At 42.0% G+C, this 26,756-nt stretch overlaps 2 long non-coding RNA genes across 2 annotated transcripts; one reads left to right on the top strand and one right to left on the bottom strand.

The window, feature by feature from the left end:
* Positions 1-1,438: 1,438 nt before the first annotated feature.
* Positions 1,439-20,085, bottom strand: LOC100345197 (uncharacterized). Its single transcript, XR_519383.5, has 4 exons — positions 19,667-20,085; positions 18,488-18,604; positions 6,985-7,100; positions 1,439-6,866 (listed from the first exon to the last, which is right to left on the bottom strand). It is a non-coding gene; the product is annotated as an uncharacterized LOC100345197 (long non-coding RNA).
* A 156-nt stretch (positions 20,086-20,241) lies between these two features.
* LOC103351650 (uncharacterized) lies at positions 20,242-24,703 on the top strand. Its single transcript, XR_011384842.2, has 3 exons — positions 20,242-20,713; positions 22,579-22,698; positions 24,013-24,703. It is a non-coding gene; the product is annotated as an uncharacterized LOC103351650 (long non-coding RNA).
* Positions 24,704-26,756: the final 2,053 nt, after the last annotated feature.

The following is a 26,756-nucleotide window of genomic DNA, read 5'->3' on the forward strand; positions in this document are numbered from 1 at the left end:
TCTACCTTTGGACTTAAAAGCAGATAACAAATGGGGGAAAAAACACATCCATTTATGAAAGCAAAAGCTAAGAATCACTTGAACAACACTGTATGTTAATACCAAACATATGCCAGGCATGGTGTAAGGCATTTACATCATATATAAGGTTATTTCTTCGTCCCTGGATGAGGCTGATTGGCTCTCTCTGTTACCGTCTTAGCTTTGTTCATCCCTGTGTGTGTCAAGTTTCTGCTAACACATACACAAAATTCTCTGTCATTTCCCTGGTCAATGGGTTCCTCAAGCATCTGCACACTTACTCCAACCTGTGACTTGCTTGATGTGCACAAGAAAATGCTGTGTGCTTGAAAACACCTTACACTGGGCCCTGGGGCCTCCCATCAGTCAGTGGTATGTGGAGACACTGTAGTCACTGGTTTGCAAACTGATGGCAAACACTGGTTCCTGCAGAAAAAGAAAGACCTTGCCTCCCAGGGGCATTCTGCCTGCCCACTTCATCCCATAGAATCACAGGTAACGCTGTGCACCTGTCACTGTTCCGCAGTAGAGGAGCCATCTTCGGCTCTGAGACGTAGAATTATGATGCCCAATAAGGCCTAAATAGAGAGTGAATTCTGTTGTGTTTTTTGGTGACTCATGCTCCCTGAACAGCAATTCAAGGGTCAGTTTTAACGAAGAAAATGTGCCAGGAGGCTGAGAATGTTTTCCAAATCCTTAAACGAGCTTCGTGTTGAAAACAAACTGCTGAAGGAAATAGAGCCATATGCCTTTAAAATGAGACCTCTGAAATCAAGGGACGCAAAGCAGCTGCCAGGCAATGCAGGGTCCCACCTCCCCTATATAACAAAGACACCTACATTTCACCAGAAATAAAATTTTATTAGTAACATGTCAAATATGTTTTAAAATACAGTTACCTTTCTCCTTCTTCTCAGTTTAAAAAACAATCCAATAAAAACTCTCAAAATCATGACCCAAATATTTTAAATGTGAAAAAGACATATTTTGGATTATGTAACAGATACACATTTTCCCAAATAAATGTTGTAGAACACCATCTGCTTGATATTTCAGTCTGTTTCCACAGACTGAAACTCTGCTCCTCTTTCTTCATTAATGGTGCATGATAGATTCATGACATTATATTTCACAATAGCTATAGCAAAAATGTATGACCAAAAGAGCCCGACAAAAACCACTTGGCATGCTCAACGCAGACAATTTGTGTGACCCTCATTTACACCAATCCTGCATCCCTTTGTGAGACCCCCACAACCGGAAGTCCATAGCAAGGGGAGGATCTCAATATCTAGAAAGAGTTCACAACAAGATGTTAAAGACCTGGGTGCCATTTTTTTAAGCTCAGGTTAACCAAAACCTTCAGCCCATGTAGCCACACAGAGTTCTAACTTTAATACAGAATGTTTTTGTACGATTTTCTCAGACGTGGCCAAGCAAGAGATGGCCGAATTTTTGTTAACTCTGAGCAAAACTGCATCTTTTCTCATGTTAAAAATGGAACTTCCTTATGTGGGGAGAAGCAAGAAGGGGAAATCAAGGGGAGAAACACATCACATGTCACTTCATGACTGATAAGAATGGTACCCAACTGGAACTATGCCCCTTTTCTGCACTTGGCACAGGTAAAACGTAGAAGTAATTTTCTGTGCATGTTACTAAGTATTGTGATGTTTATGACACATTCAGAAAACCAGTTTTATGGCTTTATGACATTTTATTTTTTGCTGTTTATTCCTTTAAAGAAAAAGAATGTCTATAAAAAGTAGACATGAACACAGATTTTTGGAAAGTATGAGGATAGGTAAAGTTGCGCTTTCACTCTAAGGTGATGTAGCCTCGCTACTCCAAGTATGGTCTGTAATAGCATCTATAACACCTGGGAGATCTGAGAAATGAAGACTCTCAGAATCCCAGAACCACTACAAGGAATCTTTACTCTAACAAAATCCCTAGTGATTTGTATGTTCACTTGGAAAAGCACTAATATAAAGGAATGTTTTTAATCCACCCAACTAAAGGATAATCCTTGAGGGAAGGAAAAATCACTTCAACGGGGAAGATTCGTCCAAAATATTCAACCAGGAATAATGTGACAAATTCAACACATAGTCCGCTTAAAAAAGAGACAAAAAGAGTGACGTTTGTCATGTTGCTGATATATAGTAATGAAGTTCCCAACAAAAACATATAAATTAAATTGGCATATTTTACATAAATATTCATGAACTACTTGAATTATACACAATCTTCCATTGTTTCCCATGTAAGGTATTTTCTTTAGCAAAACATACACAATTGCTACCTAATACATTGAATTGTAGAAACATTGAATTCTAGAAACATGAAATTCTAGAAACCTTAGAAAACATGTACTTAATGACTAAGTTACAATAGTCTTAAAAAGAATTAAATAATGACCATGTTGCCATGGATTCTAGTTTAATTCACTCTGGAAACCCTTTTCCCAAGGAATTCAGCCAGAACTGCAAATCATCACTTTTCTTCTGAGTGTCTTGGAGCCAATGCTAGCAGGCAAGGTAGGGTTGAAAAGTAGAATTGTAACTCCCACTTATGCCGGATTGCAAGACCGGGAGTCAGGCTTGTGATGCAGAGACGAGGCCAGTGTGAGAGAAGGAAGAGGGTCCCGGCCGTCGGTGTTAAGAAAGCCTGAAAACCGTTCATGCAGTTCACTAGCACAAGGGGAATTAAGGACAGCTGCCTGGCTGACCTCGCACCCATGAAACACAACTCCCAGGCTATGATGCTGGAGTTCTGCTTCTCCTTTAAAGCTCTCCTTGACATTAGTAGCAACCTAATGTGTACTGTGAAGGAACATAAAGGCTGGAGAGCAGGGGGAAGAAGAAGAGGTTGTTCCATACTTGATCTGTCTTCCTACCATCCCCAAGGCATGCCCCAAGGTGGAGTGAACGCCAGCCACACATCCTCTGTGCAGTGCTTCCTAGTCCTCTATTGCAATGCTGCAAACCAGAAAATGTCCATTATTCCTTTCATGCTAAGCTCTGTCGGGCCAGTAAACCTTCCTTCTTGTACATCTTCCCCCTTCAGAACACTGTTAAGAGACACATGTTTGGTAGAAGCCCCAGTTTGGAAAAGAGAAATCCAGAGCTTTGACCTTTTTCAACAAAACCAGCCTATCAGAGTCCCCCAACCCACGATGCATGACCTTCTTGAGTGAAGTTATAAAGTCCTCGGAAAGCGCATTGTATCCTCCGCCCTAGCACAGGGCCTGGTTCTTAACAGTTGCTCAACAAATGCTGGTGAAATGCACTCATCCCCAGTTCTCTAGCACTGAACTTGTTTTATCTTGGGAAGTTCAATGAATTTAAATCATGCATTTGAGCTTTCCCATTCAGACACATGCGCACCTATCGTCTGTCTCCCAATTTAACTATTTTCTACTTTTCCTTTACTCACTCAAAGAGCTCCTTTTCAAAGTTACTTCACATGAAAACCACATTTGAAACATTATCTATGCAAATAGGATCTAGCCTTATCCATCTCCTGTGAATGAAAAAAAAAGATCAATACATGGCAGGGATCTGGGGTGTGTGTGTGTGTGTGTGTGTGTGTGTGCAGCACACACACAGAAAAGCCAAACTGAGTACAGCAAGCAATTTCCCTCACTCGAGGCAACTTTGTCTTCCACTTCCTAGTATTGACTCTTATTCCTCTGCTTCCCCACCCCACCCTTCTCTTCATTTTTCCTCTTCTCCCTTTCTTTGGGTCTCTCTTCTCTGGTAGGCCTGTGGGCTGGTTAGGTCCCCATAAAAGGGATCAGCATTACAGAAGGCACTCAGACTGCCCACCCCCTCTCCTTGTCCTACTGATGGCTCCTGTCATCAGAGAAAGAATGTCCACGTTCAGGAGATGGAGCTGGTCTCCTGCCCTTTGTAGCTCTCCATAACGGAGCATGTAAGAGGGGAAGCAGAGCAAGCCGGTGTAGACTCCCTGACATTATCAGTTGGCCATGGTACAAAGACAGCAACCCTCTGGTTAGCTCAGACATGCTTACATCGTTCAAATATGAATTATTTTTTTAATCAAAATAATGTTAGTCAACTCCTTATCTATGAGTTGTTTGCAGGAAAAAAAAAAGAAATGCCCTAAAAGATATTTTAAATAACCTGTTCTGAATTAACACATTTTAAAAAGCATATTCACAAATATCACTGATTTCTAAGACGGTTCCTTCTTTACAAATGTATGTAAGGCTCAGAGAGCACGGTGAATGATGTCATCAAATAAAACAAACTTTTACACCTGCTGCTTGCTCATTGCCCAAGAGTTCTTGCTTCAAGGTTTCTGACATACAATAGAAAATTATAATTTCACACTATCGTAGTGATTTTTTCTCTCCCTCTTTTTCCATTCCAAAATATCTGTATCTGTCCTCAACCAATTTCAATATCTGGCATTATTGTTAAGTCACATCTATTAGCATTGGTGTCTTTTCTTTTTTATAGACAGGATACTAAACCAAGCCAAATATTCACTTCAGTTTTAAAAAACTTCTAATCATACTTTTAAAATTATGTATGAATTTAGAGTCTTTCAATCAATACCATTTTTGTTTAAGACATCTATGTCTTAAAAGAAGCCGCATGAGAAGTAAGGTGTTTTATGAGCAGTGAAATAAAATTTTTGAACTTTGATGCCAAATTTTTCCTTTAAATTAATTTTTAAATATCTGTAATTCAAATCTGTCCTACCATTCATAGTAAATTGCCTTTAAAAATTAACTTCAATTATACTTTTTCAGTTTCTAAAAAGTGATTTTTTTTTCTAATTTTGCTTAAGCAATTAACTAGAAGCATGACAGTTTTATCAATCATCTATCTTTGTGCACGTTAATTGGGATGCTAGACTTCTTTCTACCAAATGCACCCATGTTAATCACCCTACTGACTGATTAGAGACCAAGGACTGAAGCATAACTAGAAAAAAATTATCTTGAATAGAAAATGGCTGTGTTGATTCCAAGTTGACCTCTTAGAAGATACTATGTTGACAAGTCTCTAGATTTAAATTTGTAATGGAATATGATCCCAGAAGGTCTGTAATATCTTCATTTAAATCATTGGTAATCATTATTAGGTATAAAGTCCTCTGAAAGCGCATTAGTAAGCAAACTGTTCCAAAACCTTTCAAAAATATTCTTCCACATCTCGTGCAATCCTTAGTTTGCATCCCTGTCTTCATTGTCATAGTCCTCCTAACACTCATCTTTGAGTCTTTGGTATCTCCTTAAACACACCTTTGGCACCTCGTTTTCCCAATCTGTGTGATCATTTAGTGAAAATTCTTTAAACAGTATGCTCCACAGGACAAAACTCTAAACATTGAAATCAAACATCTCACTCAAACTTCAAAGAATTTCATGAACCACTTCAAACAGTTTTGGGAGTCTACTCCACATGTTAAATAGTTATCTTTCAAATTGAAAAATATAGGGAGTTATCTGAACTTCACCACCAAAGGCATTCTGAAACATCTTGTCAAATGGCGAATGATCAACTATTATACAAAAATCAGTGCAAAGTCCCCCCAGGTAATCTTAAATGCACACTTAGCTAGATGAGGAAACAGCATCTTGTAGAATTTCCGTTGTTCTCAATAACTTCTGCAGATGAGATTTTTGAAAATTGCTAACCCATTGAAAACCAATTTTTCCTTTTCCTGAGCTTCGCAGCCTATTAAAAATGACATCATAAATAAAATGTAAACTCTTCACTAAAAACTCATCACAAAGTTTAACCAACTTAAAGATAAGCCCATCTCCAAGGCCCTCTTACATTTTTTTTTTTTAATTTCACTTTTAAAGAGAAAAAGTCTACCAAGAATTTAAAAAAGAGAGAAATGGATCAGTTTGGAGAAATGTGGTTGTTACATTCAGCAGTTAAGTTGCAGAGTGCCCTTGCCCCATCTTGAGTTCTCACTAACAGCGAAAGAGGAACGGTGCCAGACAATGATTTTTGGCACAGTATTTACCAACCCAAAGCTTCTCAGAGAGGGCCAAACCCTTCTTGTCATGTACAGAAAATGAAACTTGATCCACCCTTAATTCTCAGAGACACACTATCAATTTAATCTGTTACTTGTTTGGTACTCTTCACCAAGTCTGGTAGAATTTGGAAACAGGGAGTTTAACAGTCTTAATCTGTATTAACAGCTTGATATAAGTACCTTCCTCCACACTTTAAAAAAAAAAAATCTTGGCTTCTAAAGCACTAATTCACTGTCTCATAACATAACATGTGGACGTATTTTCAATTCAATTTGATGATACTAAGAACTGCTGAGTAATAACCATGTTTCTGGCCAATCCATTCAGCATGCATCTCATCTTTGATATCAAGTGCACTGGTCATTAGTGCCTTATATTAACATCTTCACTATAAACAGTTCAGGCATTTAGAAACAAAGTATCAATGGACTGAACAGTTACTTTAATTCATTTTATAAATAAGCAACTGAGAATTCTGCTCCAAGTGGCTACTAGTGTAGCCCAGCCCATAAATGGCATTCTCCGCAGCGTAAGGCACAATATGATATGAATGCAGCTCCTCGTAATACAGAGACTGAGAACAGCATTCCTGCACCATAAACTTCAGCCGTTTTCTTGTATCAGAATACGCAGCCTTATAACAGGGAGCTTCTTTAAAGTATGCATAGCTCTCTTTCTCGGTCTCTAGATGGATCTTCCTCAGCAGATTGTTAATCAACACAGACCTTCTCAAATAGGTTTCTGGGTCTTCAAGAAACCTCAGCTTTTCCAGAGAAAGTTTGAGAATGCAAGTCCTGTCCTCAGCTATTATCAGGTGCTGAAAAACAAACACAGTCGATAAAATCACATGCAGGACAATGCAAACCTTGAAGCTTTCTGCTCCTCAGAGCAATGGTAGAAATGAAAGAAAAGCAATGTAAGCAATCTACGCTTACTTTTGGAAAATACCCATGGTAATCCTGATGTAAATCTTCCTCTTCTGCATACTTCCTCTTGAAGTACGCTACTTTCGACGTTGTTGATGTATGTGTTAGCACTGTTGTTGGATAAGCTAAACAAATAAAAGAATTGGAGACAGGTCAGAATGGATCATGCCTTCAAAGAGTATCTTGTCAGATAAAGTCTACTTGTAAAAAGAAATTCATAACCCTAGAAATGCTGCTCTCTGCCCACCGAGCATTGAGGTGAAGCGGTCAACGGCAATTATCTTTCGATCCGAAAGCATATAGGCAGGGAAATGTCACCGCACTGTCCACTTATATGGATTTCCTTGTGCAGCCTCTTGAAAGTCCAGCAACAACACTCCATTTAATCTCAAGCAAGTCAATATCAAAAGTCACCCATATTTAAAATTGATCCACAAAACATAATTGAAGGAAGTCAGTAAATTGTCATCTTTTTTCAATTAAGCTACTTAATACAAGGGTATTTCAAAAGCTTCGTGTAAAGTAGAATTAAAAGATAAGATTTGGGGATGAATGATTGGCACACACGTCAAGGCAGTGCTTGGGACGTCTATATCCCACACTAGAGTGCGTCCAATTCCAGTTGTCTGTTAATGGCTGTATTGGGAGAAAGAGGTGATGGATGAAGTGCTTGGGTCCCTGTCACCCACAGCGGGAGACCTGGATTGAGTTCTGAGTTTCTGGCTTCCCCTCGCCCAGCCCCAGCTTTTGAAGGCATTTGGCGTGAATCGGTGAAAAGCACATCTTCTCTGTTCCTGTCTCAATCTCTGTCTGCCTTTCAAACATTTCTTTTTAATTAAGTGTTTTTTTTAGATAAAGAAATAGTTGTAGTCTCCACTTATGAAGGATCTCCAAAAGTTCATAAAAAAATGCATCTTATGAAAAAAACCATGTGTATGTACTTCAAAATTTTGGCACTCAAGTAAACATCATTTCTTAAGATTTATTTATTTATTTGAAAGGTAGAGTTACAGGGAAAGAGAGAGAGAGATCTTCCAACTGCTGATTTATTCCCCTAGATGGCCCTAATGACCAGAACTGGGCCAATCTGAAGCCAGGAGCCAGGAGCTTCTTCCGGGTCTCCCTTATGGGTGCAGGAACCCAAGCACTAGGGCCACTTCTGCTGTTTTCCCAGGCCCATTAGCAGGGAGCTGGATTGTAGTGGAGCAACTGGGACTCTGAACTGGCAACCTATGGAATGCCAGCCCTGTAGGCAGCAGCTTAACCCGCTATACCACTTCACCAGCCTCATAAACTTATCTTTGAATTTCATTTTCTGGAGCCAACATTGTGGCATATCAGGTAAAACTGCCATCTGTGATGCCAGCATCCCACATGGGTGACGGTTCAAGTCTCGGCTGCTCCACTTCCAGTACAGCTCCCCTGTACCCACGTGGGAGACCTGGAAGAAGCTCCTGGCTTTGGATTGACCCAGCTTCAGCCGTTGTGGACATCTGAAGAGTAAAAAGTGGATAGAAGACCTCTCCCTCTCTCTCTACCTCTGCCTCTCTGTAACTCTGCCATTCAAATAAACAAAAAAAATTTAATCTAAAAAAACAATCAATAAAAATAAAGAAATCAAATAAATAAATTAAAAAATAAATAGGTCAATGAAATTATTTTAAATAGTTATCTCTAGACAAACCCTATAATACAGTTATGATAGAACAATTGTCCTTAGATGTGCTTTCTTTTTAAGATTGATTTATTTTAAAGACAAAGTTACATTGAGAGGAGAGACAGAGAGAAAGATCGTCCATCTGCTGGTTCACTCTCCAAATGGCAGCAATGGCAAGAGCCGGGGCCATTCTGAAGCCAGGAGCCAGGAGTTTCTTCCAGGTCTTCCACGTGGGTGCAAAGGCTAATGCACTTGGGCCATCTTCCACTGCTTTCCCAGGCACATTAGCAGGGAGGTAGATCAGAAGTGGGGCACCCAAGTCTCGAAGCGGTGCCCATATGGGATGCTGGCACTTCAGGAAGCAGCTTTACCTGCTATGCCACAGCACCAGTCCCCTAAAGCATGTATTAATGTAAGTTAATTATAAATAAATGAAAGACTTAGATGATGTTAGGACTGGAAAACTTGGCCTTTGTATAATATCTGGAAGTGGAGATCTGTTTTCTCTTTTACAATACTATCGCTGACAAGGGTTCTGAGTGATTTAAGCAAGGACAGTTCTGATTTTCAGAAAGGAAATGAAGGTTTCCTACAATGTCCTCGAGGTGGCGCTCACATCACAGAAAGGAGGCAAAATCAACCGTGTAAGCAAAAGACAGGCTGCTTCCCGGTGAGAGAAAGCAATGAATGAAATTAGAGAGCAATTTGAGTCCAGGTCAGATTCATTCACCCTCAGAGACCAGGCCGCAAGAAGAGTTCATCTTTAAACATAACTTAGTATGCCCTCAATCCACTCTCAAACATTTCTGTGTGTTGAAGCCATTTAATTAACAACATAATTAGTTTATTAATGCATTGGTTAAATGAATCTACAGTAAAACATTTGGTGCTTTCCCTCTAAAATCATAATTTTTAAAAAGCTTAAACATTAACGAAATGTGCTCTTCAAAAGTCTGCCTTTTCTGGCATTCCCTGCAACCTGGCGGCATCTGCATAAGGCTTCCTGCACTCCCAGCATTCCAAAATTACACTGGCATCATTGTGGGCTCCAAACCCACAGCGCCTCAAGTGCGAGCTAGCCTATTAACTAAGGAAATCAAGACTGATAAGCCACTGGTGCGTCTGACCTAAAAACGCAACATAGGTAATGATAAATTCACAGTTGAAGTAAAGACCATTGTTGATACCATATGTATACAATCCCTGAATCCAGTGAACAAAACTCAGCTCTCATACATGGAGTTTTCATTGATTTCCAAAGCTCAGAGGAAACAGAGAAAAATCTAACAGTCAGTAAACACAGCCTTCCTGAGGCCAGGCTTCTTTGAAACGGCATTTTGTCAGGGATATTTTTTAAGGATTTTATGAAATGGTTGGAGCATTGCATTTTACTAGGTGATAGTTATTTTTACTTCTTTTTAAGCTGTTTAATTACTTGATGTATACAAGGGGACTTCCAGGAGCTCGTGGGGGTGGGTGTCTGGTGTAGTGGTTAGGATACTGCTTGCTTTGCCCAGATCCCCTACCAGGGAGCCTGACTTTGAGTCCTAGCTCTGCTTCCGATTCCAGCCTCCTGTGGACGCCAACCCCAGGAGGCAGTACTCGGGTCCCTGCCATCCCCGTGTGAGACTCCAGTCGAGGTCCAGGCTTCTGGCTTCAGCCTGGGTCGTTCCCAGCTGCTGCGACCATTCCAGCAAATGGAAGAACTCTTTCTCTCTCTCTCTCTCTCTCTCTCTCTCTCTCTCTCTCTCTCTCTCTCTCTTTCTCTGTCTTTCAAATAAAAAGCATTTATTTTTTGTTAAGTGTGTGAGAAAATGGAATTAAAAGGCATTTATTTTGATGTAAGAATTTTTGAAATCCTTTGTGTCTACAATACACATTTTCCATGAACAAGACCCTTCATCTAGATGAATTTCAACAAGTACTTGCACTGAAATCAGCATATTTCGAGTCTATTTCCCACAAAGTAGTGGAAGAAACAGATGGGTTCTGGATGTCAGCAGGCATCAGAGTCACCTGTAGGGCTGGTGAAGGCGCGAATTGCTGAGCGCCAGCCCCAGAGCTCCTAACTCAGGAAGTCTGGGCTGGGAGCAGAGAATTTGCATGTCTAACAAATTTCCAGGTGATTGCTGATGCTGCTGAGGGCGTCTCCGAGACGGTATTGAGCAGGTGTAGTCAGAGCTGCGCTGTGCGGAAACGTCAAGTTCAAAAGCAGACCATTCAGCTCCGCTGAATCAGCTGATTGCCTTATCACCGGAATGCCGAGCAGTTGGCTTGATTGATGCTTGTTCTCTCTGCTGTTGCTTCTGTGGCTCCTCCGAGTTAGCTTAGATGCTGTAGCTTCGGGAACAAGGTCAGACCGTGTTGTAATTAACTAGTGAAGAACACAGTCACTTCTCAGCACCAATTCTTGGCTTCAAATTAAGAAGAGCTGGTGGCTGTTATGAGCATTTTAGCTATAGAGACCACAGGTTATAATTATCACTGTAGGACAGGACACACCGAGGAACCACTTGGACCTGCTTGTGGTAAATTCACCAGCAGCAAAGGTTATTTTCGCATAGACATATCTTTTTAAGATGTGTGCTCATTTTATCTTACAAAGTAATGCAATGTCTCCAGCATTAATGGCCAATTAAAAACCTTTTAATGAACAACACAAGAGAAGGCAGGTGGTAGCTTGGAGAACTAAATGTTAAATAGACTCATTGTTTTGGCTCCCAGCTGAATCTCCAGAGAAGAGATTTCAATTTAACAGACCAAAAATCAAATAATAATAATAATAAATTAAATGCTTCCACGGTCCATACAAACTCTGACTATATTCAAGCAGTTAGCCTAAGATATACAATGCACCAGACCTTGAAAATACAGAATAAATTCTCAGGAGGTCTAGTTGGAGCTTCAGCTCCTCCACAGGCAACACACTTAGCCACTTAGTTTATTTCTCTTAAAAACATCCCCATGGGTTGTTAGAATGCTGGAAAATTTTCACAGTTGGTATCAGTTTGATAATTAGCTCCTTGCAGGCTGTTTAGCTGTTTGCAAAGTTTTCAGCAATCACATTCTGGAGGATAGTTTTAGCCACTTTTATGCTAAACTATATAGCAAACATAAGTTCCCACATCTGTTTTCTTGGTCAGATTAGAACTCAAAAAATAAGAACTGCAGACTGTTGATCTTTTGTTTCAACCTCCCCACTATATAAATGAGAAAACTGCAACCCCAGAGAAAGAACTCAGTGGCATATAGTCTGCCTTGTACTTAAGAGTCTGGGGTTTGAAACCAGAGAGGTAGGCTGCTACTTCTTGGTTGAGTGACCATGAATGAATGACATACATGGTCTATAATCCTCATTTGTAATCTGGGGACAGAGATGATACTGGCTTAGGAGACCACTAAACTAACTCACGAAAAGTGATCGGCATTGTGGATAACATACAGTAAACATTCAATCAAATCCTAACTCTTCTTGGTGCCAAGAAGCATGGGCTATCATCCAAGAGCAAAGCTCAGGGTAGCTGCCTACCTCTAACTCCTAGACTCTTTCTTCCCAAGGCACTAGGGTGTATTATGACTGTGAGAGATGGCAAGAAGCTATATCAAATGGCCAATCTGGAAAATAGAGCATAGATTCTAAAACAGCGCCTAGGAAATGTGTCTGGTTTATTACCCTTGGTCGTACATGTTGGGTGAAGGAAATGTAAAATGTTTTCAGACATCTGGCTAATAATTAAAGTGAATCTGAGTATCCAAGATAGGTTATCTGTTATGAATCAGTGAACACATGTAGGTCTGTTCATCATTCTCCTAAAAACTAAAAACACAAAAGCCAAACTAAAAAAATAAACTCAACTTGTTATTCAAATGAAGCAGATGAAATAGCCAAGAAAACAAACAAACAAAAAAAGACTTTGTCTTCATATTCAGTATCCTGAGGGTTTATACTGAAACAGTACATAAATTATGAACCTGAACTAGGCTGAACTTAAATTTATCTCTGAAGGTGAAATGGCCAGTATTGGCATAAATATTCAAATTGCTTTTAGTGCTGTAACCTCTAGGTTATTACAATATCTGTGCCAGGCCCTGTGTGTGTCATAATGCAAGCTTCAACAAACAACAAACAGAAAGTCACCCATCAGTGTGACCCTCCCCACCCCATCATACCAGTTCTGGCAGTACAGCTTATACCCATTGCTTCAAACAAATGCTTAAGATATAATTGCCAATGACTGCTCAAAGACTCTTCCTTATTGTTCTGCTGCTACCTCCAGACAGCTGAGATCCTATTATTGTACAAGTGATTTCATTTGGTCCACAGCCCAGGGACAGTACATTAAGGAAACATCATCAGCAAATTAATTTATAAACACTTTGAGAGAACAGACCACAGTAAAAAGATGACCCCTGTCAAGCAAACTTTTCTTCATTCAAAGACTTGAAAGACCCAAGAAATGAAGAAGAAGTGATGAATTTCATATATCTTAATTTTAATGGGGCTTTCACTTTTCCCATAACATTTTATCAACACATTGCACAAACAGAGTTGAAACCATTCTATTAGATGTGTGCCACCTAGCCACAGACAGAAAGGATGGAGGCTGATCAACAGGAAGAAATAAGGCAAATCCTAGCTTAGATCAATAAGTGATGCGTGTTGTAGACAAATCATGCATCATAGCCTCAGAATCTCTTCCTGATTTCTCTTCGTATAGTGTTAGCCCCATGTAAGTCTTAAAAAAGAACAACTGTCCCTATCCATCTAAATCATGCTTACTGGTGGCAAAGCCACTGGACATCCTTTTTTAAGAGTCACTATCACTTTTGTTTAGAGTTATCCCCCATGTCACTGTCAGCCTCATTATTCACATGGCCGAAAATACTCCAGGGACAGGCATTTAGCCTGGCAGTTAAGATGTTGGTTAAGATTACTGCATCCTGCATCCTGCATCAGACTGCCTGGGTTTGATGCCAAACTCAGACTCTTGAACCCAGCTTCCTGCTAAAACAGACCCCAGGGCTGTGACATAGCGGGTAAAGCTGCCGCCTGCAGTGCCAGCATCCCATGTGGGCGCCGGTTCAAGACCTGGCTGTCCCACTTCTGATCCAGCTCTCTTGCTATGGCCTGGGAAAGCAGTAGGTGACCCAAATCCTTGGACCCCTGCACCTTCATGGGAGACCTAGCAGAAGCTCCTGGCTCCTGGCTTCGGATCGGCGCAGCTCCAGTCGTTGCAGCCAATTGGGGAGTGAACCAGCTGATGGAAGATCCCTCTCTCTCTCTCTCTCTCTGCCTCTCCTTCTCTCTTTGTGTAACTCTGACTTTCAAATAAATAAATAAATAAATCTTTAAAAAAAATAAAAATAAAAAACCAGACCTTGACAGGCAGCAGGTACAGCTCAAATAGATGAGTCCCTGCCGTCCATATGAGAGACCTGGATCAAGTTCCCAGTTCCTGGCTTCAGCCCAGTTCAGCCCCGGCCATTGTGGGAATTTGGGGAGTGAACCAGTGGATGCACTGTCTCTCAAATAAATAAATACATTTTTTAAAAAGGCACAACACTGCAGCATAACCTCGTACCGATGTCTTACTGATCCCAACACCAACTCTACAATCTATTTTCTAGTGACTTAGGGTAAGATATTTACCCTCCAGGAACCTGAGTTTTCTCATCTGTTAAATCAAGGGAGAATATAAAACTCCTTTAGCTATACAAGGGTACCCCAAAAAGTTCACAGAAATGTAATTAAGAAATAAGTTCATTTTTTGGTGAAAAAAAAAAACAAGTGGAACTTCATGCATATAAGGAATCTTTAACAAGTTCATGGAAAATGCAAATGATGAAAATACTATGCATGCATTTTAAAAATTTTGGAATCAAAATAAACCCATCTTTTAACTCCATTTTCTCATAAATGTTCTTAAAATATTGTTATATGTGAATTATATGAGCTCCTATTTGAAAAGTACATGTTCAGTGCTTGCCACATGTGCTTATGTTTTCTGCTCAGTGAGTATTTTATGGCAATCACCTCACTTTTGAAATCATAAATACAAATTGTACCCAGCAGCAAATGTTATCTATTGGACTTTGATCCTCTCTGCAGGGTTAAGCACAGCTTGTGTGAGATATTGAGGAGTGCATTCAAGAAGGTAGACAAGAGTGAAGCTCATGGCTATCATGCTCTGCACCTTCTAAGACCTTCCACTGTGGAAGCATATCCCCCAGCCCCCTGCCTTCTGTGGCATCACCCCTCGCCCAGCTCCTTGCTGGTGCTTTGCAGTAGCACAACTCAGTGCCAGCTCTTAGCGCTGAGTCAATGCAGCAATCTGTTTCCTCAGATTGATCATCCACCCCAACCACCAATATTGATTTTTCTGGCAGTTTAGGATTACCAACAAGTTGCAGCTCTTGGAATGTTTTCATAGCAATTTCCATGGATACTAAAAGCCAATGAGTTTGAAGCATTTCTCAAGCTACCACCAGCATTGTCTGCTCTTATATTCCGTGTCCTTTGAGAAAGCCCCAAGCACAGGCATGGGACATTACATAAATACCAGCTCCGCCACCCTACCTTGTTCCCCTGGTGATGATGGTCTCTTCACCAAAGAGAACACAGTCAAATGAGATACAACCAGCCATGGGGTGATCATGAGATCAGCTTAGATGTTGCACCAAAATCAATGTCTACCATATTCTGTGTCTACAATAACAGGGCCAACTGCAGTAGGTTTCATGGACAAACTTTGTGATCTACCAACCCTTAGAAATGCTCCCATTGTTGTGAGGGATTATGCTATTTTATCCCACATTTTACCTTGGAAAGTGGAAATTACTCAGAAAATTGGCCAGGCAACCACATAGCTGGATATTGATGCCAAGAAATATCTCACCACGAATACCTAGGGAGAGATTACAACTTCCTCACATGCCCAGGACTAGTGATCAGCAAGGGGGTGGGGCTTCTTAACCTGTAGATGACAGTGACCCTTTGAAAAATAACCTAATTTATACCTTCCCAATCATTCTGTATTTAGATAGCCCTACCACTGACACCCCACATTCAGGTATATCAACAAAATCATCTATTCAGATCAGTGTTGCTTCTGGCATCCCAGAGCATTTATAGAAAATCTTATGATAGAACTAACCATTGACTTTCCTCACTAAGAATCTATGAGAATTTGCTTTAGACCTGGGTAATTCTCTGTCCCCACCTTAAGCTGTTCTTATGTGGAAAAGATCTTCAAGCACAGGATGCCTTTATTCTAAACTCAGCTGTGTGTGGTGCATTCAGGTGTTTTGTGTTCAGGCTCAAAAAATCTATTTAGTGGGTGGTCTGAACCCCAAACTTTGATTGGGGAGTCAGAAAGTGACAAAATGGATAGCACATGTCAAAGCAATGGAGGGTATGCTCTTGAGTCCTGGCTGTCTTTGCAATATCCCCTGCTTTTCTTGATGTTCCTAACCCATGCTCCTTTTTGATAATCACTTAAAAATAACACATATCCTGATGCAAGGGGGTACTTTAAAAGTTCAAGGAAAAGGAATTGACAGTTATGTTTATCTTGGCACAAGAATTTTGATATCTATGCGTGGTTCCTTCCTAATGCACAGTTCTGGGAATTTTCTGAAGACCCCTTGTCCACTCATGCAGAGAGAATTTTCTGGCCTCGAACTTGTTGCTCCTCCCAATCTCAGCATCACTGGTATTTAGAAGACTCTTGCATCTTTTCTACTACGATTTTTGTTTCACTGTACTTCCTACAATTTACAATATAAAAATGAGCTTTTTCAATTTTCTAAATGGAGAGCTGTATCACAATACCCTGCACATTACCAGTAAAGACTTAGTGTTCTGAATGAATAACCTCCACCACCCCCATGGAGAATTATTGTAGCAACATGAATGGTTCTGTTATTGGCCCATCTATATACTTTAATTAGGGAAAATTAAAAAAAAATTTTTTTGATTTAAAAAAAGAGACACTGTATGCTAACTCACTATTTATTGGTTTTTCAAAAAGTGGAATTGACAAGGATTGGCACTGCCAAAAGCCCCAAAATCCTGTTCTTCCTTGGTTTTAGTGCTGAATGGTGTTGACTGACTTGCCTCTACCTCTGCTTCTGGGATCATTATTTCATTCTAGTTTTCTCTCAGTTTCCGAGAGCAATCGGAATTGGTCATTTCTTGACCTAAGAGCTACTGTTGGGATGCAGGAGTCATCACAGAAACTCTAAATGTGAAACCCACACCTTCTGGATAAAAGTTTCCCACTTTTCTCTGTGTTTCAAGGCGTCTTCTAAATACCATCAAGGTCCCATGGACATAAACTTGAACATGGAATGTTCACACACATCTGAACACTTCCCCGTAGACAATGGGAAGAAAAAAGGCTGCAGTTAGGACTTGATTTCAGTTTTAACTGCCTTGACTCCAACCTCATCCAAGCCTTCCACCCTCTTTATGACCCATGATAAGCGCAAGTTCAGCTTCCATGCACACGGAGGAAGATGACTAAGTCTTCAAACACAAACAGGCAGAATTCTGTTTTCCACACTCTAACTTTGGATCCACCAAATGTCTCTAGGGTTAAAAGTTTCCACTATAATAATGCCATTCATTTTTATTCAAAGCTAAATAACTATATGACGGCATTTTCTGATGAATGGCTCTTGAAACAAGCCATGTTCATTGAAATTGAACAACATGGATTCCATACATTACACACTCCTGATAGACTCAAGATTAAAATTTAAGAGGCTCTTTCGTTTGATCTGTTCCAGGTGACAGTGGTCTCAACAGGAAGGCTGACTGCTTCAGATAAATTTCAGGGATGTTGAGTGACTTTAAACTTCTATGCAGATTATGTAAGAGGATGTGTGTAAATTACCAATGTGCAAGACTAATACATATACAAGAACCAATAATTGTGGCTTACTGGAGCTTTCCTCAGATCGGTAGTATGAACACAGCTCTGAACATATCACACGGCAGATGCCACTGAACAGTATTGGTCTTCATGGACCTCTTCCTCCCCCCAAAAATTTAGTTATTATGATGGGGAAAGGAAAAAGAGTGGGTGGTGCAAAAGGCTAATAAAATCCAGCATTCTCATGGTCATCTTTGATGCTTAAAATTGCTAATTCAAAACATGACTACAGAGATCAATAACGTCTCCTGATATTCACAAATTTATACTACTACCCTAGGATAGATTTGCAAATAGGTTGCTGAATAAAACTGTCCAAGCATTTAGCTTTCTAAAGGAGGTTAAGGATTGGGAAGAAATACAGCATGGTCTATTTTCATGAATTTGGTTGTGATTTGCCAAGCTGGTTACCCACAGGAATTGCACCTGGGTAGCTCAGTACATGGGAAAGTTATTCAATGCCAGCAGGCAGAATGTTTGTTTAAAGGTTGCATTCCGTCTTCAAAATTGAGTTGGAAATTGAGTTTAATACTTACACATTTTTATCATCATTACTTTAATGCAAATTAAACTGAAAACATCGCTACCCATTCCTTTTGCAACTTGCAGAGTTCTCTTCCTTCCCCCCATTCAGACACACCATATTCTCAAACACTTCCACCTGCTGGTATTCAGAGCCAGAGCCAGAGCCAGAGCCAGGCTACCTAATTTGGTCCACCCTATGCCCATGGGTTTAAGAGGGGAAAATCTGCCAGCCCACAAATGTCCTTTCTACAGGAAACCTCTATCGACTTCCACCCAGCAACCATCTCTACAAACAAGCTGTCCTATTGATCTTGTAAGTTATGGTAACACTACATTAGCATTTAGTTCTCTGGATATATATTGAATCAGTCATTTCTTCCAAGCTAGTGATTACCTGGTGATGCTGAATCAGTCTGAAAAGTGTATTTCTAGGACAGCTTCAGAAAATCTGGCGAGAGTTCCCCACTGCCCAGCAAGCATTTCTCACAGCCTCAGGCTCATGAATGGTTACCTGAGACCATAAAACAGGGAGACAGACACAGATAATGTCAGATGAGTCAGAGCTGCACAGACATGAGCTGGTGGACAAGCCAGAGGGAGGTGTGCAACAGAACCACCCTGTCTACGGCGTTTGAGGTGAGGTTGATCTGGACCAGATTGGAAGACAAACCTCTAAACCCACAACCGCTTTAATGTTCTCCAGATTTAAGTTTAAACATGAGGATTCAGAACTTGACTAAGAAATCTGGAAATAATTGAATAACTATCGGACCAGCTATTTACTTGAGAGACTATTTTTTTGAAGATTATCAGTAGGTTGATTTAAAAAAAATCATAGAGAGCCTTAATTTGTTTTTAAATGCCAGATGTTGTATAACTTTAGCAACAAAGCCCCAGTCGACTCAAAACAGACTAACTCAGTATTTCTGCGGAACTCACACTCTTTCTCCTGGGATCTGAAATAGCCATACGCTACATTTTTCTTGGAAGACAGATTTTTCCCTAAAGGACCTTGTCTAAGTGCACCTTTTCTGCATGGATGTATGCTTGCAGATCTCATCATCTTCTATATTTAGAGAGATGAGCTTTCCAAGGGAAGACAGGCAGCCAATAAGGAGGATCCCGTCAAGAGAGGTGAGTTACCATGGTTACTTTTCAGGAGGGTGAGTAACAGAGATCGGCTGCCCCCGGCCAAATGGATCCTTTCCAGAGGACGGCCTCAAAAGAATGCGACCTCCATACGTGTTGATTCCATTAGTGGAGACGACCCTGTGGCATTGTAGGCTTAGCCGCCCGCACACAGGCAGCGAAGTCAAAGGACAAACAAGAACTAAAAACTTCCGAGCATTAACCCTCCCGGCAGGGAGGAGGAGGGGTCCTCCAGAACCAATCTGGAGATTTTAAAAATCTCAGATCAGTGCTTGGCACCAGCAGCTGGCCACTGTGCAAAAGGCTCCGGGCGCAGTGGGATCCCGGAGCCGGTCCCTGTTCCCCCTCACCCGCCACCCCTCGACGAGAGCAGTCTTAGCTGAACCTCGCAGGCAGGCTCCTGGCTGGGTGGGTCCAGACTTACCTTGCTGGCCGGCTCCACTCACCAGGAGATCGCGCGTGCACCTGCTTCGTGTAGGCGCGCGGCTGGTTGCTCGCCGTTGCTTCTGCGGCGCTGTCACCCCTCAGACGGGCGCTGACAGCGGCAGCGACGCCAGAGGCAGCGGCGGCGACTGCGGCTCGGCGGCGGGCAGCCCTGGCTCCTTGCAGGTCCGTGCCTCCAGTCTCTGAAGCCCTCTCGCTCGCTCGGGGTTCGGAAGGCGAGGCGGGCGCGCCGCTCTGCTCCGCGCGCATTGGACCGGAGGGAGCAGATGTTACCCGGTTGCTAGGAGCGTTGCTAGGAGGCGATGACGCCCCTCCACAGCTCGGGAGCAACTTTCCCGCAGGTTGGGTGCGCTGGCGGGGGCTGCCGCGAGCAAGGTGGAGAGCAGGCAGGCAGAACAAAGAGCCCCTGGCACAGGGGGTCCCGGCTGCGCTCGCCGAAGTTGGGTAGGGGAGAGTGGGCTGCGGAGCTGGGGTGGCCGAGAGGTGTGGGCCTGGGCAGAGGATGGGCGCTGTGCCCACAGGGGCCTGGGCTACTCGCTGCGGGCCCTGCAGAGGGGTGTCTCCTGTGGAGGTCGGGTTTGAGGATGGGGCAAGGGGGTGGACTGGCACTTTCAGCGGTCAAGGAAGCTGCAGGATTCTTTCAGAGCCCAGTACTTCCAGTGGGAACCTCTCACCTTGGAGTGAGACCTGGGGCCACATGGTGCAGAATTGGATCTTCTGTCTTCCAGGACTCCCCTCCCCAAAGTGCTCCTGTGTGCATCTGCAGGTTGGAGCAGTTGGTAGAAAATGAAAAGAAAAAATATTAACTAATCCATGAAAATCATCCCGGATTCTAATTCTTCTTGGTGCCATCTGTGTGTGCTGAAGATTTCAGAAAAAAAGTTCCCATCGTGTGAAATATGCCCTTTTATACAGTTAGAAGTCCTTCCTTTTGATCCAATGGCTCATTCAAACCTCAGGCTATGGTGACAGCTTCCTTAGAAACGCACAAAAGTCATGGGACTTTTCACAAAAGAGACTGAACAAGGTAGGCATGTTTCAGGCACGTGCACTGTAGTCTAAATGTACCCAAATGTTCGTGTTTGCTCTGATAGCTCCCTTGAGCTATGTGTTCCTGTTCTCTTTACCATTGCTTGTTGCAACCGCCGTTTGTTGCGGTTGCTGGTTCAACAAGAATGCTTTCTGGGGGGAGAGGCATGATTACAACATCAAGGTGGGCAAAGTTGGGGAGCCAGTGAGCCAAGGGAAAGAAAGGAAGATGAAAAATGTAGGAACGTTGCCCCTCAGAGAGAGAAAGACACTGAAGAAGGAAGTCTATTGTTTCTCTGGTTCCCTACAGAGTCGGACTGGAAGGAAGACAGCACCTCGGGGAAGTAATTAAAAAGGAAGAAGTTTCTCTTTGGAAGCAGGCCAGGGCTGCACCGGTGTGACGCTGCTGGCTGGGAAGGCAGGCATTCTGGGTGGCACAAAGGCCAACCCCCAGTGACCCCCACACAGCCCCCGGGGGCCCTGGTCCACAGGCACCTGGTGCCTGCTTCCCGCCTCTGGCAAGAAGACTGCTCAGTGTGTCAGCCTCAAGGTTTAAAAAGCCGACAAGCTAAAACCAAACCGCCCGAAGAAACTCCAGCAAGCAGGAGTGGGCTGGCGAGGCGATGACACAGTCTCAGCGATCAAGAATGACAGTAGGTTTTAGGCTGGCACAGCGCACAGCCAGGATGATCACACCCCTGCTAATCCCTTCTCCTTGGTGGCAAGGGGAGAAAGGCGGGACGGTCTCCATCAGCCCTACCTTGCTGCCCACCCAGAGACCCCGCACCTTGCTGTTTTCAAGGCACAGTCACACTGGGCTGGTTTGTTTCAGTCCCCTTGGATGGGAGCGCTTCCCACCTGCCTCTGGTGTCCTGTACCTGCGGTTTCTGCTTCCTCCCTTTCACCTGGCTTCCTCCTCCTCAGCCCTCAAGCTTCAGCTGAAACACCACTTCCTCCTGGCGGCTTTCCCTAGCAGCCTCCCACTGAGTAGATGGATGAGCCCACTAATTGCACTCCCAAATCACGCAACCACTCCCATTTCACAACAGTCAGCGCACCAGATTTCAGGTCCATTCTGCCTGGTGAGCAGTGTGTCCCTGGTGTCCAGCACAACCAGGGCCTCTGGAAAAAGAACCGTCCTGCCTGAGGTCCCCTTCTGACCGCAGCTGTGCACCGATGAATGAGTAAACTTACACAAGCCAGGAGTTGCTGGCTTTTCTGTCACTCAAGCTGAAGATGGGGATTGGCGGAAGGGTCATTACATAGAAAACAGGAGTTTGCCCTCAATGAGACATTGTGTTTATACAGGAATTTCTTTTCCTTCTTAGGGCATTTGATAAAGCTCACTATCTGGTTTCAATAGCACTGGGCAATACTCAACCTAAAGTCATTTATATGCCTTCCCAACTCCCTTCTCTCCATGTCTTTCCAGTGTGGGTATGAATCCTCTGAGCTGAACTGCTTCATTTCTCCTTAAGAGTCTCCTCTACCTGGGGGAATTATGTATTATGTGTATTATGAAGGTACCTCAAAACAGTTCATGGGAAAATGGAATTGAAGGATGTTCATTTTGGTGTAAAACCAATTTAAATCCATGCACCATATTTTCATAACATACATTTCCCCACGAATTATCTAAAAACACTTCATAGATCTTTATAAAGCCAAAGAGAAGAAGAGGAAGAAGAAAAAGGAGGAGGGGGGGAGGGAAAAGGGGAGAGGAAGAGGAGGAGGAGGAGAAACCATCTGTTAGAGGAAAAGCCAGCTAACTGGACCAATATGCACAATACTCCTAGTATTATACTATCTGTGAATAGACCTGGAAACCTTTTCTGTCACTCTAACTTCCCAAATAATTGCCAGATCCCCTCTTCATCTGGAACCACCTCAAGAAATACAACAGACGTTGGAAGACGTGAGAGATGGTCAGGGTAATCTGAAGATCACAGAATTGCTGGGTAAAAAACTGGAACTATAACACAGGTACGAGTCTAATGTTTAATGAACTATGTTTGCAGATTTAATGTTATAAATTCCTCAGTGCTCTGGATAAGTGATTAGAACAAATTATTTCACCCAACAATTTTGGATTTAAAGTATTAAAATACTGAGGTGGGCCTTTGGGATGCCCACATCCCATAGTGGAGTTCTTGGGTTCAAGTCCCAACTCGGCTTCCAATTCCGGCTTCCTGCTAATGTACACCCTGGGAAGCAGCTAGTGCTGGCTCAAGCACTTGGGTCCCTGCCAGCCATGTGGGAGACCTGGATTGAGTTCTGGGCTCCTGGTTTCAGCATGGCCCTGCCCTGGCTGTTTCAGGCATTTGAGGAGCGAACCAGCAGATCAAAGATTTTTCTGTCTCTCTACCACTCACACAATAAGTTAGTACATATTAGTATACCATATAATCCACAGTACCTCAGAATTTAACCAAATTCTAATCTTACCTCTTCCAGATGACCACAGATGTGATACTAATCCTGGCTCCTACCCTGTTTGCTAAAAAGGAGATGTTTTATTATGTTATGGAATGTATATTAAAATTCATCACAGCTCACAGGGTGTGTGTTGTAGGGCAGCAGGTTAAACTACCACTTGGAATGTCCAGGTCCCATGTCCAAGTGCCTGGTTCAAGTCCCAGCTCCTCTGAAGTTCTGATCCAGCTTCCTGTTAATGCCCCTAGGAGGCAGCAGGTGCTGGCCTGAGTACTTAGGTTTGTACCACCCACATGGGAGACCTGGATGGACTTCCTGACTCTTGTCTTCAACCTGGCCCAGCCCTGGCTGTTATGGGCATCTGGGGAGTGAACTAGCAGACGGAAGATTTGTGTGTGTGTGTGTGTGTCCCTTTCTCTGTCATCCTGCTTTTCAATACGTAAATCAATCCTTTTTTTTTTTTTTTTTTTGACAGGCAGAGTTAGACAGTGAGAGAGAGACAGAGAGAAAGGTCTTCCTTCCGTTGGTTCACCCCCAAAATGGCTGCTACGGCTGGCGCTACGCTGATCTGAAGCCAGGAGCCAGGTGTTTCTCCTGGTCTCCCATGTGGGTGCAGGGGCCCAAGCACTTGGGCCATCCTCTACTGCCTTCCCGGGCCACAGCAGAGAGCTGGACTGGAAGAGGAGCAACATGGACAGAACTGGAGCTCCAACTGGGACTAGAACACAGAGTACTGGTGTTGCAGGCAGAGGATCAGCCTAGTGAGCCGCAGCGCCAGCCAATCAATCCTTTTTTTAAAAAAATGATCAAAGTTCTGAAATGTCACCAAGCTTCTCCTTGAGCCATATTCCATGAATCTTTCAGAGCAACCCCAGAGAAACCGTGAGGATACTATGAAGCTCCCAAGACATAAAATGTGAGTTGATTCATTAATAAAGTGCCACTCAAGATGCTTAAGATTTTGAAAAACTACAACAAAAGACAAAAGTCAAACAAAAGAAGCAGAGCTATTGATGGATGGCTCAACTATTTGAATATTTAAGGATGGGTGAGTCTGTTGAAGGAACATCAGAAGATGACAATCATTTGTCAAGTTTTAGGGTGTGCAGATGATGTATTCCAATATCAATATACTGGGAAACCTGTTTCCTTTGCATTCTGCTTCTTTTGCTTATCAGTTTGTATTATCTGTGTTGGTGCTTTCGAGATGCCACACATGAGTTGGTATGTTAGAAATGTTGACCTTGCTCAGTCCACCAACTCCAGTCGCTTTGCCCTGTGGTTTGGGAAATGTGAACATAGATGGTCTTCATTTGCCACAGCACCCAGGAACTGTGTTGAAATGCTCTACATCCAAAAGGCCTGTGGATGAATACGCACCCCCCTGATTGGCCTAGAATGTTCCTGTCTCCCTGGCTTAGCAAGAACTTATGTGACAAATGAGCCTGCCATTAGCAAACTTGCCACAAGTAATCACCACACTCCAAATTTCCACATTGGAAATAAGATTATTTTAAAAAGAAAAAAATGGAAAAAGATGTGTGCCAGATACTGACCAGAAGATTCTCACCCAAAAAGCTTCATATTCCTGGACACAGAAGTCAACTACGATTCCTAGCATCTTAAATAGAGGCGGAGGCAGGTGACTCGTTCTGGCCAATGGAGTTTGGGCAGAAATGATGTTTTATAACCTCTAAAGCTGACCCCTAAAACCGATCATTTGATTCTTGTGCCTTTTCTTCCTCCCCTATTTGCATGGCAATATACTGATTCCTTCAGAAATGGCCAAGTCACAAAACCAGCCCCAGTCCCTGAGAGGCTGCTATATGGGCAAAAGCATCTCGAATTAGCAAGAAGTGAATTTTCCTATAAGAATTCACTGATATTTAGAGTTATTACAGGTAGCATTAATGGCTTCAATTAGCAGTATATAAAAATGATGACAACAAATTGTCCTTGAAACATCTGCACAATCTGGTCTTCTCTCTTTTGTTTGGGAGCATCAGCCATGATTTTACTGCTATAAAAGTGTCTGATTACAACAGCCTGGCTCTGTCTACCTCTACCTTGGTGCACCTGAGCCTTATAAACTTATTAGATCATGAGGTACATAAAGGCAAAAGCGCTCTAGATGAGACTCCTGGGGAAGAATTACCTTTGTATTTGTACATGAACACCTATGATTTTCATTCTCGGAATACTATTCTATGAAGTTTACTTAGCTCAGGTAATATTTATCATTATTTAGTCTCTTATCCACTTGATATTCCTATTTTAAGTTCAATACTTTAAACTAGTTTGCATTTGAGCTGATATGTTGATTTGTATATGTGCTCACCATAAAAGCTCACAACACCTTGAAACTAAATTATATGCATCATAAATGTAATGCGTAGAATTCTCATATAGTTGTCAGCAGTTGGTATGGTTTTGAAATTAATGGTTTTTGTATATACTAAAATAAGCAGTATCATTTGGTCCCATAAAATTTGCATGTTGATGCTGCAAAACTGAATCTTTTTTTAACACAAGAAATCTTAACACATATACATATAAGCCATCTGCTAAAACTTTATTGATAAAACCAGTAGCAGCAGTTCTACAAAATGGAATGATTTTCGGTTTTGAACTAACATGATTTCAGTTGCAACAGACATTTTGTACAAACTGGGGCTGAGGCTTCTTCCATGTTTCTGTTTCAGACAAAAAGCAATTAGAACTTATCCTCATGCATTTAAATATCTAATACAGAAATAGTTTTTAGGCTGCATAATATATGCTTTCCAACATCACTGTGAGATTGAACACGTGCTTATGCATTATATGCACAAGAAAAACAGTGCAAGTATCTGATCATGAACTTATTCTTTATCACAGGGCGATGAGTTCATTTTTCTGACATCTTTTCAAGGGGTGTTTCTAAGACAAGAACATTGACATTAAATATTTCACTAATTCGCTGAATTAAAAAGGGAACAGTAATAATACATTAAAACCATCTTATGAAATATGGAACATGACAAAAGATAGAAGGATATTTTAGTTTTAAGTGTAATGAAAGCTTTCCAAACCTTTTTCTATACACTAATTATTCACTGATAGATGCAAATTTAGAATGAGATGGGTCACTCCTTTCTGTAGCTGCCTGATTTGGTAACAGTTAAAGATTAGTTCACTCCTCTTTATTAGAACACACAAGTCAAGAATTCATACTACAAGAAACACAAGGACACCCACATGGAATGCTTTGGAGATTTTTCTGAAAATTTTTTAAATGAAGATTTGCCCTTTTGGGGAGGAAAATGCTGTGTTTTCCCTCCTTAACCTGTGGTCCACGGAGGAATTCTCTGCTGGAAAACTTGAGAGGAGGCAAGATGACAGCAGTCAGATCTGAAAATGCCTGTGAAGCACTGAAGAGCACTGGGTGTGGCTCTTACGTAACAAACAAAGCCTGGTCTTGAACTTCCCGTTTGCCAAGGAATCACGCTAGTCTCTTAGAAATCTTAGGAAGACCAGATTTTACACTCAACCATGTTACATGACATCCTCTCCAAATGTGAAAATCTTGACAACTGACCACCCCTGACAACCAGCAAAACTCGGGGCAT

The sequence above is a fragment of the Oryctolagus cuniculus genome, chromosome 20 (assembly GCF_051225735.1).
Source record: "Oryctolagus cuniculus isolate XC-2025 breed Fujian yellow rabbit chromosome 20, ASM5122573v1, whole genome shotgun sequence".
Classification (NCBI taxonomy): domain Eukaryota; kingdom Metazoa; phylum Chordata; class Mammalia; order Lagomorpha; family Leporidae; genus Oryctolagus; species Oryctolagus cuniculus.